Below are 14,132 nucleotides of genomic sequence, written 5' to 3' on the forward strand. Positions count from 1 at the left end.
AAAGAATAGGAGGGGAGCCTTCTGGAGTTTATGAGAAAGCTAAAGCCTTCCCCAGCCTCCCACCATTGGCGCTACCCCTGCCCCTGCAGCTCCACAGCCCCAGTGGTCTGCAGAGGCCCAAGGACACAGGCTCTCCTGCCCGAGCCCAGCGTGAGCTGGTGTGAGGACTGCCGCAGGCAGCCGCTCCTTAACGGAGCTCCCCAGGAGTCCAGCCCGATGGCCTGCCTGCATTATTAATGCATTATGTCATCTTTCCTTGCACTTGCTCCTGGCTGCTGAAATTTTATAGAGCAGTATTATTAATTGAAGCAATTAGTGCTGGGGATATCGGCACAGCCACGTCAGAGGACTGGAGATGTGCAAGGCAAGGATCCCTCACTCTCTCTCTTCATGCCTGTTTCTCCCTCACTCCCCTCTTCGCCTGCCCCCTCCCTCTGGCTTCTACTCCACCCCCACTTCCCTCTCTCTCTCTCTGCCAGTTCTCTTTCAATATCACTCTCCAGAGATTCCAAGTACCCAGTGCCCTTCCCAGGCTGAAATAATTCACATACAGTCTCTGACCACTCCCTCCTCATGGGCAGACAGACAGAATGACCTGCCTGGAGCCGTTGGCCTGGCTGAATTCGGATGGAAGCCCATCCCTCATGGGTCTGACATTGGCTCAGAGTCCCTGGTGAAGGAGCAGGGTGGTAGGCAGAAAAAATTAGGGCTCATTGCCTGTAAGATCCATTCACTCTTTAATTCACTCATTCATTCATTCATTCATTCATCCATTTTTCCTCTGTGTGTACCCACTGTATGGTAGGTGCTATGGGAAATAAATGAGGAGATAACAGAGCTTCGGCTCCCTGAGACTGCCATTATAGCCAGAGAGACCAGACTGGCCCCTGAAACATTTAGAGCAAAATAGGGTGCAGCAAAAGGTCCCAAAGGAATGACAGCCCCTGGGATTGCCCAGCTCCTCCCAGGTGGGGAGAAGAAAAGCCTAGGGATGTGAAGGGCCCTCAGGGGTGGGCAAGAGAGGTGCTGGCAGGATGCAGGAGGGTGGGAGCAAGGGGGGCTCCAGCAGGGAGAAGGGAAGGTGCAGCCTGAGTAGGGATAGGCTGGAGAACCCGGGAGCTGGGTGGCTCCCACCCCAGGAGCTGGGGCTCTCAGCCCAGCCCAGCCCAACCAGGGTTGAAACTTAGAAGTGACCGGAAAACCTGGCTGGAGGCCAGGACACCTGGACACCAGGGCCCAGCCTCAGATCCCTTTGCTGGGAACCAGAAGCGACACCTGAGAGGCTGCAGGCTCAAATTCCCTGTAAAATAAACAGATACCAGGATGGAAACATCCAGATGAACAGTCACCCGCTGTCCCTCCTCACACTCCCTGCTCCCCCCCCTCGCTCCCTGCCAACCCCAGATCATCAGGAACAGGTGCCCATTATTACAGAAAGAGACGTCCTCAGAAGCCTGGGGGCCAGCGGGCCACTCCAATACATTAAGTCTTCATGGGAACATGTTCTTAATTTTTTAGCTTTTTCTATTATGAAAATTTTCAGGCATACACAGAGAGAGTAGAATAATGAACCCTTGTATTACGATAGCTGAGCTTTAAAAATTGTCATCTCATGGTCAATCTTTTATCCAACTTCTCCCAACTTTTTGGGAGGCAGGAGCATGTTCTTTTAAGGTAATGTGCTTTTGTAAGGAAAAGTCTGCTAACTTTTTGTTCTTTTCTCTTTTCCTTATTAAAAACAAACATGCTCCCCTCTGACAGAGACAGATTTTCATACCCAGGGCTTATTTGAAGATGGGGAAAGGGTCTATCATTTGTTAATCTCACTCAGTGTGCCCAGGCAGGGGCTGGTGTTAATCCTTTACTCTTCCCAGCAACTGGAGAAGTAGGGATAATTAAACCTATAAGAGAAAGGTCGCAAGCAGTGAATTACAGAGGTCACCAAGTCCAAGCCCTGCTCTTACACTCTACTGCCTTCTATGTCCTTACCTTCCAGGGGCACCCTGAGGGAGGCTAAGGCCAAAATGGAAAAAAAGGATGAGAGTCACTTGGCGATGGTGGTGGTACTGGGGCGGGGTGAGGGGGCTCCCTTCATGGCCTGACCTCAGTTCTTTGAGCTCTGTTGCCTCCTTTCCTTGGCCTGGTGGTGCCCACTCCCTTCTAGGGCACTCATGCTGACCATCCTTATGCCACACCCCCACCGAAACGCGCTGTAAGGAAAGAGGCTCAGGCGAGTGAGCCATAGTATCACCTACAGCAGGGCTGCCCAGTAGACTTTCTGCAATGATGGAAATATGCTATTCTGTGCTGTCCAATACAGTAGGCACAAGCTACATGTGGTTATCGAGTGGAGCACTTGGAAGGTAGCTGTATGTGGAAGGCCCTTAAATACCAAGTAAAGAAGGCAAGACTTTGTCCTGTGGGTTGTAGGAAGTTATGGGAGATGTCTAAGCAAAGGGATGTTTTGATGGGGACAGAGGTGGCTTTCTAGTTTTATTTGCTTATTGCTTTGATGGTTGCTACTGACAAACCACAGCCTTCCAGCTGATGGACCTCGGTCTAAGCTCGTGCGCAATCTCGTTTAAGTTTCATACTCAGCCATATGAGTTTGATGGTTTACAGATGAAGAAAGTGAGGCTCAGTGATGGTGTTACGCAATTAGCCAGTGACATAGGAATTTGAACCCAAGGATGTCTTCTTCCAAAGCCTCTAAGCAGGATGCCATGCTGGCTTTGAGAAAATACGGCTGCTACCAGGGTGTAAAAAGAATTGGAATAGGAGAAGAGCATGGAGTCTCCTTCACTGGTATCCAGACACAGCCCTGGCACTCAGGAGAGGCTAAGTAAGTCCTTGCTCACTCACATTGGATTGGGTAAAGGTTCTGGAAAGTCCTTAATCCCAACCAGGCTGCCAGGAACTAAGTCTGGCACAGGCCTCTGAGAAACCTATTTCCACTAGGCAGGCTGGAAATTCAAAGCTCTTACAGGCTCCCATACAGTTTACTGTCCACCACAGCTGCTAACAAGCCAAGCTGCTTGGTGGGACCATTACCAGGGGCTGTGGCCAGGCCTAGGGCTGCCTGAAGGGGACAGGTGTGAAGCCTTGCTGTGTGAAAGTGGCATTTCTGCTGGCACTATCCTAGGGCCCTCTTGTCCTCGGCTCCTCTCCAGGGATGTCTGAGCTCCCACCCTAGCTAAGAAGAGGGGCCTGGGCCAGGGGCCTATAGGGCCCAAGAGACAAGGTCAGACCCAGAGATACAGAGCTCAAGGAAGTAGGCTCAAGAGGCCCAGATCTCCAGAAAATCAATTTATGTAAAATCCGTCCGCACAACCTGCTGAGCAGATTCAGCTGCTGCCCTCGCCCAATCTGCCCTCCATCAGCACTTGAGTCTCTCCTACCCTCTCTGCAACCAGCACCCCTTGTCAGAAAACCTTCTGAAAACCTCATTTATCCCAAGATGTTAGGACGTTAAATCCAATTCACTATAATCTCCTAACCCCTTGCTAGGAAATGTGCATTCTGTACTGGAAATTTAGGCCCTCCAGGTTTGGGAGAATGGGTGTTGAACTGACACCAATCCTGTCTAAGGACAAGACCATCCCGGCTGATATCAGCGCAATTTGGAAAGAGTCTGTGAGGAAATAATTACAGCTAGGCATAGCAAACAAGATGTGCTGAGTGCTTCAGCTTGCGGGTACTTCCTGAATGCCTCCTGCATGCCCCATCGTGTGCTGGGAGCTGAGGGGCAAACAGCAGTCCAAGAGGCAGCCCAAGAGCACGTGCATCAGGTGAAAGAGCTTTGGGTGGTGACAAAGACTTTCCTGGGTTTGAATTCCAGCTCTGCCTGATGAACTGTGGGACCCTAGCAAGTTACTGGCTTCTCTGAGCTCCTTTCTAGCATTTTTCGATTTGGGAGACCGAGCTGAATCGTTAAAGATGTAGACCTGGGTTTGAATACCAGTTTTGTCACTCATGAGTGGTGGGCCTTGGGAAAATTCCTTGATCTCTCTGTGCCTCAGGTTTCTCACCTGGAAAATGGGGACAGCAGTCGTACTTTGCCTTGTTATTGTAAGAATTAAATATAATAACATTTCGTAATGCTTAGTACACTGCCTCAAACAGAATCTCAATATGTTCAATATGATTACATCAATCACTTGTCTCCCCAGGATTAGGAAGAGGAAATGATACAAAACTGGAAGTTGGGTGTCAGAAATGAAGCCAGATGGGGGAGAGGATGAGGCCCTGTGCTCTGACCCGGTCACAGTGGCTGGTCCCTGGCTTCCCTCTGTGAACCCCCTTTCCCTTCCCCTCCCTCCTGGAGCAGCTCTTCTGGCGTCTGTCACTCTAGTGGGTTTTATAAGGTTCATCTTACAGTGTGGGTTTTATTAGCAAGTGATTGCTTCTCACGACTCAACTATGAATCTTTTAGTTGTGGTTTCCATCTCGACCATGTGGACTCTGAAGAAATAATGAACCTCTCTCTCCAGCCTCCCACACCAGGGAGCACACAATGCCTCGGGGCAAGAGGGCAGTTTCTTCTGACCCCACCCAGCCTGTCTAGATATAAGATCTGGCTTCAAAATACTAAGCAAATCATAAACATTATCATCGTGCTGAGAAATCTGAAGTTCAGAGGGACTCAAGTCACCTATCAGAGACCATGGAGGTAGCAGAGGAGGCAGGACTCACACCCAGGGCTTCGGCATTGTTTCACTATGCTTTACAGTCACTGCCTTACAGCTTCCAGACTCTGCCTCCCAGAGGGCCTTCTCTCACCCCCACAGACCGGAGCTTCCAATTGGAAAGAGGGTTTGCCACCAGGCACAAGAAGCACAAGACCCAGGTCTTTCAGTCTGGCTGGGGGAAGAGCCACACTCCAACATCACAGATGAGAACAAGGGAGCGTGCATTGCTCCTTCCTTCACTCCATGGGCATTGATTGGGCTCCTATTGTGCCGTCTGCACACAGTGGTGTGTGAGATGTGGGTCCTGCCCCCAAGGTGCCTATCACCCACCTGGGGAGAAAAGATTTAGACTCCACCATGTTAGAGCTGTAAGAGTCTTTTTGGATCATCTGATTACAGATAATCTGAAGTTTTCAATCTACCTCTTTCCCTCCCTTCCTTCCTTCCCCTCTCCTTCTTTCTTTTCTTTTCTTTTTTTCTTTCTCTCTCTCTCTCTTTCTTTCTTTCTTTTCTTTCTTTCTCTCTTCCTCCTTTTTTTTTTCCCTTCCTCCTCCTCCTCCTTCTTCTCCTTCGAGCAGCATTTAGAAGCTAGTCCATTAATCCATTGAAGTGGGTTCTCTGGTTGAAGAGGACAGAGGAAATCCCAAAGCTCCTATTGACTCGGGTCCCCTCTCTCACCCAGCCCTAGGGTCTCTGAGGAATCCTCCTATGAAAAACAGTTTGAAAAATCATCAATCTGCTCCATCCCCTGAGGACTCCAAATTTCAAAACAGAGACTCCCACAGATCAAACTACTTGCCCAAGTTCACACAACCTGCACCTCGTAACTGCAGGCAGGGTTCTTTCCTTGACTACTCTGTCAAAGAGTAGTGTAAACACTGAGTCCAAAAAAAGGGGGAAGAAAGTGGAGGGGAAGTCAGAGAACTCAGTGGGGCCGAGGTGGTCAGGGAGGCAGGGAACTTCAGTGTGGGCCCTGATCCCACGATGGCTGAAAGGGGCTGAGGCAGTCATTCAGGAAGGGGAATGGGTCAAGCAGGTGTTAAATTCCAGAAGGCTTAGATAATAAGCAGCATGAAGCCATGGAAAACCCGGAGGGGGCTAGGATCTGGTTTGATGTGGAGAGAAGGTCTAGGGCTGGTGGCAGAGTGGGAGGGTTGTTTTCCCTCCCAGTTCACCCAGCCCAATCTGCTGATGGACCCAAGCGGGTTCAGCCCTGGCAGTGCAACAGAAGGCTGGAAGCCCAGGCAGGCAGGCACAGCAAGTGGATGCGCTATATGAAGTAAACCGCAGGATAGCATCTGGGTTGCATTAAACATGAATCAAGACGATGGTTGAATAAAAACAAGAATGGAAGGCCGGGAGTGGTGGTTCATGCCTGTAATCCTAGCACTCTGGGAGGCCGTGGGGGGAGGATCGCTCAAGGTCAGGAGTTCAAGACCAGCCTGAGCAAGAGTGAGACCCCCCCGCCCCCCGTCACTACTGAAAAATAGAAAGAAATTAACTGGACAACTAAAAATATATAGAAAAATTTAGCCGGGCATGGTGGCACATGCCTGTAGTCCCAGCTACTTGGGAGGCTGAGGCAGAAGGATTGCTTGAGCCCACGAGTTTGAGGTTGCTGTGAGCTAGGCTGACGCCACGGCACTCTAGCCTGGGCAACAGAGTGAGACTTTGTCTCAAAAAAAAAAAACCAAAAAACAAAAAAACAAAAAACAAGAATGGAGCACTAAGAAAGAGGTACTCTGAGGGCTGCAGGAGCCTGCAACCTGGGACAGACAAGGTTCCCAGCAAGGAGGCCACAGGTGCAAGCCCCTGGCTTCCAGTGTCCCCTCAAATGAGACAGGAAAGGTAGCGCTGGCTTCGGAAAGTGGCCCTTCCTGGAGGCTTCTGTGAACCTTAATTCTCTTACTCAAAACAGATACAGCAATCTCAACCCCATCTCCATCTCTCAGGGCTGCTGTAAGGAGCAAATGAAACAAGGTTGAGAACCACTGAAGGGCTTTACTAAGGCAGGGTTTGCAACTAAGCACGGCCTTCAGAGATGGCAAAATATGTGACTCATCCCGGAGTTAAACTAAGGGGAGATGGAGGCTGGACAGTATCCACCCTGCCTGAGGGCATTCAGACTTAAAGATCCTAAAGCCCAGGCTGGCCAGATGACAGGCATCTGCCTAACACCTTCGTCCCTAGCTTGCACTCCCTGAACTAAGGTTTTGGCAGATAATTACTAAAGGTATGATCCTCCCAGTGGGATATATATAATCTAAAAGAGGTCTCAAGAACTTCCCTGTCCATTATAGTCACCACTACATACATGTGGCCGTTTTTATTTTAAATTACATTAATTAAAATTTAAAATTTACTTCTTTAATCACACTAGCCAAATTTCAAGCGCTCAGCAGCTACTTGTGGCTAGTGGCTGCCAAATTGGACGGTACAGACATAGCACATTTTCATCATCACAGAAAGTCCTATGGTGAGTGCAGCCCCCAGACTACAATGGTGGAATGATAGGTATTGGGGTAGTGGGGCTCCTCCCTGAGATGTCTCAAATCAAGCCAAGTATTAGCTTCCCTCCCTGCCTAAGTACAAGGTTAACCCCAGAGCCCTTTACTTGTGACTTCCTTCAGCCCCCGGCCTTTGATAACTCCCTCCCTCCTAACAGTAAAACCACCCTGCTCATTTCGTTACTGCTTAGGGCTAAAGGACTAAGGGGAGAGGGAAAAGGCCTCTTCTGAGGTAACCCTATCTTCCACTACATCAGTGACCGACAGCAGGAACTTCTGAACCATAAGAGAGGTGGCAAGCATGACAGAAATGAGGGGAGAAATTCTGAGGCAGTTAGAACTGTACGGTGTCCCTCAAACAGCACGTTGGCAGTGGCCACCTGCTTTGACTAAGGAGGCAAAGTCATTAAGAGCACATGCTTCCTGGGTTTGAATCCCAGCTGCTCTACTTCCTAGCTATGCAACTTTGGCGTTCCATAATCTCTCTGAGCCTCATTTTCTTCTCAGGTACAATGAGATTGGTACTTAAGTCAGAGGGCATTGTAAGAATTCAATGAGTTAATGGAGGGAAGGCACATGGAAGTGTCTGGCATGGACTAAGTGTTAGCTAGTAGTAGTATTTGATTACTTGTATCATGGCCTTGGTGGACGTTGTGATTAAGGCAAGTTTACCACAGGCTCCAAACCTGCCACATACTCAGTGCACTCACCTCTTCCTCAACCCCCCAACACGCCCTGAGAGTTTTCCATCTTGGTGCCTGTTGAGCACTTAATTGTTTACTCCTGCAGTTTTAAGAGCAACTACTGGACCACACCACTAAGGTCCCGTCCCACCTTTGCCCAGCCATATCGCTGCCCCGGTTCTTCCTGCATCTGCAGCACCCCTGAGTACCGCCCAGGCCAGGCAGTGGGCTGCCCCCAGGCCCCTGAGCCCTTTTGGAGAAGCAGCACAGGCTCACCGTCATGCAGGGTGGACCAGGATTGGCCCAGAGGGTCTACCTGACCCAAGACCAGTACCTCCAGACACTGGCACCCCAGAGGGAGGGTGTCTGAAGCCAAAGGCAAGCTGAGTCGATGGGCATCTGGTTAGCCATGGAGGCTGAAGGTGAAAGATGAGGGAGGGGAGGGGACCAAGGATGTCTACAATGGTCAAGTGAGAGCTGAAGGGAAGAGGCAACGAAAACTATGTGTGCAATGGGAGGGCCAGCGCTGAGCCTGACGGCCACTGGACTCTGGGCTGGGAATGAAGACCTCTGGCGAAGGTAAAGCAGCAGCCTTCATTCACTCTTTGGTCCTTGGCACTTGCCTGGAAATGTTGCTGCTTCTGACTTCGCTAGAAGGGTAGGAAGGACTGGAGGAAATATAAGCACAAAAGCCCCTTAGTACCCTGTGATGTGCTGCAGCCTCTGATGGAAACAGAACCCATCATGAAAATAGACAGTTTGTGGATTGACTATATCAGTGCAAACCCAGCACAGTGCCCCTCGATGCTCAGCAGCTGTTTTTTGATGGGTATATGGGTGTCTGGGGTCCAGGGGATCAGGTGCTTCCCCTTGCTCCAGGGTGTTCCTCTGTTAAAGAGAATTGGCTTCCTAGATAAAGAGGTTACCCCTCAATCAAGGGTCTGCCAATGTGTTTTGTTAAACTAATGAACAGAGCAGCTCTCACCCAAACAAACTCTGTCTGCCAACTCCTGGAGCAAGTCTCTCCACCCTTCTGGGCTTCGGGTAACTTATCTGTAGAAAGGGAGGCGAAGATTTGGAATGGATCACCTCTTGGGCTCCTTGCACTTTCCTCTTTGATCCCAGGGGTCCTCTGACATAACAAGAGTCTGGGTGGGGGACTCTCAGCTGGGGTGCGGGGGCGGGGGGGGGGGAGGGAGCACAGTTAATGGGCAGAAGCAGCCAGGAGCAGACAGCACCCTGACTCCCGACACCCGGCAGGGAGCACGGAGTGCTGGCATCAGAGGGTTTGCTCTGCTCTCGGTGGTTATTTTAGACACCCTGCTTACACAGAAAGCTGGGTGAGGCGCCCTGGCACATTGAATTTACCTTTGTGAAAACTGAAAAAAGAAGATTTTGAAAAAAGACCACTTCCTAGTAAACCAACGCCTCCTCTGCTTGGGAGAAGGAGCCTGGCCCTGTTTGGGGGGGTGGAGGAGGGGAGAGCATTAGGCCCTACCTGGGCCCTGAGGCACTGGGAACACAGAGGCCATTCTCATCCAGCTTTCAGAAGTTTCCTTTTGTGGCATGGCGGTGTTAAAAATATTCCTCCCTGAAGGTGCAACCGCGGCAGAGCAGATGTCCCTGACTGAGCACTTGGGAAGGAGCTATTAAAAGGAACGTAATTAGGTTGTCATCCTGGGGCCTCCGAGCCAGGCTTCTGAACGCCATCTTTGTTGAAAGTTTTCCAGACGTCAAATATTTGCAGAACCAGATTTACCAAAAAGGCTGTTAATACCCAGTAGAAATGGGCTGGGTGAGGCAGAGGGAAATGATTCTGCAGGTCAAGGTTGGCCTCTGCTATTTCCTTTCCCCTTTTTGAGTCCCTCGCCCCTCCTCCTGCACACACAGCCCCTCCCCTGCATCACAATTTGCTCCTAGGAAAGCCTGTCAGTCATTTCCCGCAGCATAAATGTAAGCTAATGAGCCCCTCTGGCCCCTCCAGGCATGTAGGACTCAAGCCTGAGCTCTGTACACTTAAGGGAACAAAAGGCTTTGTCTCCTTCTGTAAAAGGGCTGTCAGGCACTGGAGTGGAGGGGGGAGGGCCTTTCCAGTGACCCTGAAATTGCATGACAGGCAGCCACCTACTCCGCTATGTATAGACAGAGCCTGCCCTGATTCCAAGCTACCTTCTGCCTTGGAGGCCTATCTGTTGTAATCACTCCCTTCCCTCCTGCTTGGCACATCCTGCAGACTCATGCCCCCATCCATCTCCTCCGCCATTCCTCTGTCCACGCATCCACATTCACTGGGAGCCTCTGTGGCAAGAACATGCTGAGAGGCAGAGATAGAGGGGGAGCATAAACAGACATGATCCCTGTCATCGTGGATGGAGACAGCGCAGATGGAGAAAGACATTCATCAGATAATTACAGAAATAAATGTACAATCATAGCCATGACAGGAGATACAAAGGAGAAGGAAGTAGATGGTGCTGGGAGGATGTGTGAGAGAGACTGACCTATCAGGGGAGTCAAGGAAGGCTTCCTAGCTGCTATGATGACTGAGCTGAAAGGTATGTATGTATGAGTGTGTGTGTGTGTGTGTGTGTGTGTTTTAAGGGGAATATGCACTCAGTGGTTGGTTCCTTCAACTGGAACAGTTTGTGCAAAGGCCCTGGTTGAACCTGAGAGAAAATATCAGGATCGTAGTTACAAACAAACAAAAAAGGTAAGGGATAGAAGGAGAATCTGAAACCAGTTTCTGAAACCTTCTGCATTAGACAAACTTCTTATAGGTGGCTGAGAGTTGGCACTACAAACAAACAAGTCCAGGCCATGTTTTCTTTGGTGGCAAAGTTGGAGAGCTGGCCCTTGCCTCCTCTTCCTGGAGGACTTCTCTGCTATTCTGGTCTGCTTTTCACTCTCTTGCAATATAGTATGGTTATTTCCCCAGGTTAGAAAATATTATTTTGCAGTAGAATTGTCAATAGCTACCTAATATTGCAGAGTAGAAAAGGCCGTAATTTCACTCACTGGACCCCTATTGTTGGACACTTAGCTTGTTTCCATTGTTTTGCAATCCTAAGTGAATGAACATGCTTATACATCATCTTTGCCCACTCCTTTGACATTTGCCTAGGATAAATTTTGCCACTTACAAATAAATTTGAGGGCCAGCTTTACCAAACACCAGCTTTCTTACCTGCTGACGCTGTACACCTGATCTGTAGTGCTCTTCCCATTTGGGGCAGGGGTCCTGTGGATTCTCATCCATCAACTGAGCAAGTTTGCTGGAAGGGATAGGAGGAGTCTAAGCAGGCAGGAAGGAGCCTAAGTGGACAGTTGTTCTGTGCTGGGTGGGAGTGTGGGGTGGGGCTTGGCAGGGATGTTAACAGAGGAAGCTCCGTCACACTGACCTCTTTCCCCACCTGTTCTTCCCCATCTACATGGACTGAGTCTCCATACACCAGTGGAGGGCTCTGTACTGGCACTCAGCACTCAAGCTCACCTGTGTAGATGGGGTGTGGGGATGGGAACCCTGGCTGAGGATGTGGGGTCTAGCATCTCCAGCAGTGACCTCTCTGCAGGAAATTTCTCTGGAAGACACAGAGCCCCAAGAAAAATGTGGAGCTGACCAGAAAGTATGTCAAAAGAGAGAGTCCCTGGAGAAGACAGACACCCTGCTAGGTGCTTCATGGACTTCATAGGCATAATCCCTCACCCCCCACAAACAGCTCTTTAACATAGGGGTATAAAATATGCCCATTTTGCAGCTATGGAAGCTAAGGTACAAACTGGTTAAGTAACTTCCAAGCATCATACAGTTAATATTTGACAGGATACAGATTTGAATATAAGTTCCTCTGATGCCATTTCCCCAGCTCTTCTCACACGTTATGTATTGCAGGAGGAAAGTTGCTAACATGTGTGCTGATGTTACTCTGCATTAAATGAGATAATCCTGTTGAAAGCTGCAGTACCTGGTATGTAGTTAGTGCTCTACAGATGTGATGTATTATTATTATACCCTACATATTAGATCATATTTTTTATGATCACACCTTAAGGGAAATGGTCATTCCTCCCCACAAAGCTGGTCATAGAGCAGCTGCCTGACATATCAGTTAACTAGCATTATTTTACAATGATCATAAAGTGGAAGCAGACTTGCTTCCTTTAAGGTAGGACTTTGTGCTTTGTGGACAAATGCAAGTCTGACTGTGACTTTAATGGGAAGCTGTCCAGGGGCTTGGAACCCTGGTGGTCAACAAGAACACCACACCAAGGAAAGGAGTAGTAACCAACCAAGAGAGCGCCCCAGGCCACAGCTCAGACCGTCAGAGCCATGTGACCACTCTAAAAGCCCCACCTCCCCTTCTCCCCCCGCCCCCATCCCAGGGCCTGCAATCTGATAGGCTCAGCATATCGCTGTGGGCGGGGCCTTGGAACGAATCTGGACCAATCACCTGGCTCCACAACTTGCTGCTTGGGACAAGGTGGTGCCAGAGGCGACTTGAATCAGGAACAACTTCTCGGTTACTGAAAAAGTTCTGTCTCCTGCCCCGCCCAGAGGCAATACAGGAAAAGTGACCTTGGAGCCTTTCAGTCCCTGGCTTTACCTTTACCCTAGCGCTAGCCTCGGGTCCCTCATCCACAAAATGCAATAATAGTTCCTTTTCCATAGGGTTGTAGCAATTAAATAAAACAAACGTGGAAAAGTGCTTTAAACAGGTACTTAACTCATTGCAAGTACTCAAAAAAAAAAAAAAAACAAAAAAAAAACAGAAAAACCACAATCGGTTGCCTCCAGACAGCAGTCTGCCTGAGGGCAGGGATTACACCTGATTCACCTAGCTTGCCGGCCGCCCTGGCCCATTTCATTGTTTATATAAAGTTCCTTGAATGAATGAATGCCTGTATACCTGGACTCCTTCCATTAATGCTTGCCTCTTCTGGTAAGCCTTGCCTGTTTTATACCTCTCTGGAAAACACCTAGAAGGGTTAACACCATGTTTCTTTTCCCCCTTCCAGGAGGGCCCTAGGGGCAACAAGATGGCCGGGGTACTTGGGAGGAAAGGCGGTCACTTTCATAATTAAGACAAATTCGTGGTGTTACCAGTCCCCCCCAGCCTGCATGCACCCTTTTATTTTGGACTTTCTCCTTGCTCCAGGATGCTTGGACCCACTGCAGGCTATATAAAGGGCATTAAAGATAGCATCAGGCCACTGGTGAGGATTTGAGAGAGGCTGAGTTGCCTTAAGGCGTGGAGTGATGTATTCCTGTTAGAATGAGGGAATCAATGATTTAAAGGAGGGATTAGAATTTGGGCATTAAGATTGGAGTTTGGAAATCAGTTGGAGTTAGGATTCAGTAATTAGTTATCATTGAATTTCTGAGTGAGAGTAGGAGAGCTGCTAGTGGCCAGACATAATGAAGGCCATCACTTTGGGCTGAAATTTAAAATGTTCCAGGGGCAGCCTCCTTCATTACGGGGAGCCAGAGATTCCTCTCCTCTGACTAGCTCCTCAGTAGGCCTGATGAATCTGCAGACAGAGCAGGCTGAGCACCAACTACATACCAGGTGTAAAGTTGAGCATACAGAGTCCCACAGGTGTCTAGGACACAGCCCCCTACAATGAAGCTGGAAAGACCAGGCCTAGGCGCAGGCTGCCATAGCCCAGTGACTGTGGGGAAATCATAAATCTCCCAGCCTCAGCCTTCCCATCTGGCACATGGACCGAATACCACACAAGGCTGTTTGGAAAGCCCCAACTATCATGGAAGGAAAGGTCTTTAAAGTGAACCTGCTCTTTGGCAGAGTAAGCTGTTCCAAAGTAAACCACTGGCAGCATGTGGCACCTTGCCCTCAGGGAAGGCTAATGTCCTTCTTCCCTCCAAGAAATACCGGTTTTCCTGCCCTTGCTACACCCACCCCATCTTTCCCAGGAACATCTCCAGCAGGAACTTATACCTCTGAACAGGAACTGACAAAGAAGCAACTCACCCCAAAAGCTTTCCAGGCTCCTGGTATTCCCCTCCCCCCACCCATACTCTCTCTCTCTCACATACACACACACACAAACACACACGTACCCAGCCCTTGGCTGCAGTATGACCAATCCTATGAGTCAGCTGGATAAAGTGAGGACTCAACAAATACTTACCAAATGAATGAATGAATGAGGGCATGGGTGTGTGAACAGCTCCATGAATGGGCAACCACTCCCTCAGAGAATGAGACTGCTTCCTAATCCAGGATCCTGAGTGGTCC

The sequence above is a fragment of the Lemur catta genome, chromosome 4 (assembly GCF_020740605.2).
Source record: "Lemur catta isolate mLemCat1 chromosome 4, mLemCat1.pri, whole genome shotgun sequence".
NCBI lineage: Eukaryota > Metazoa > Chordata > Mammalia > Primates > Lemuridae > Lemur > Lemur catta.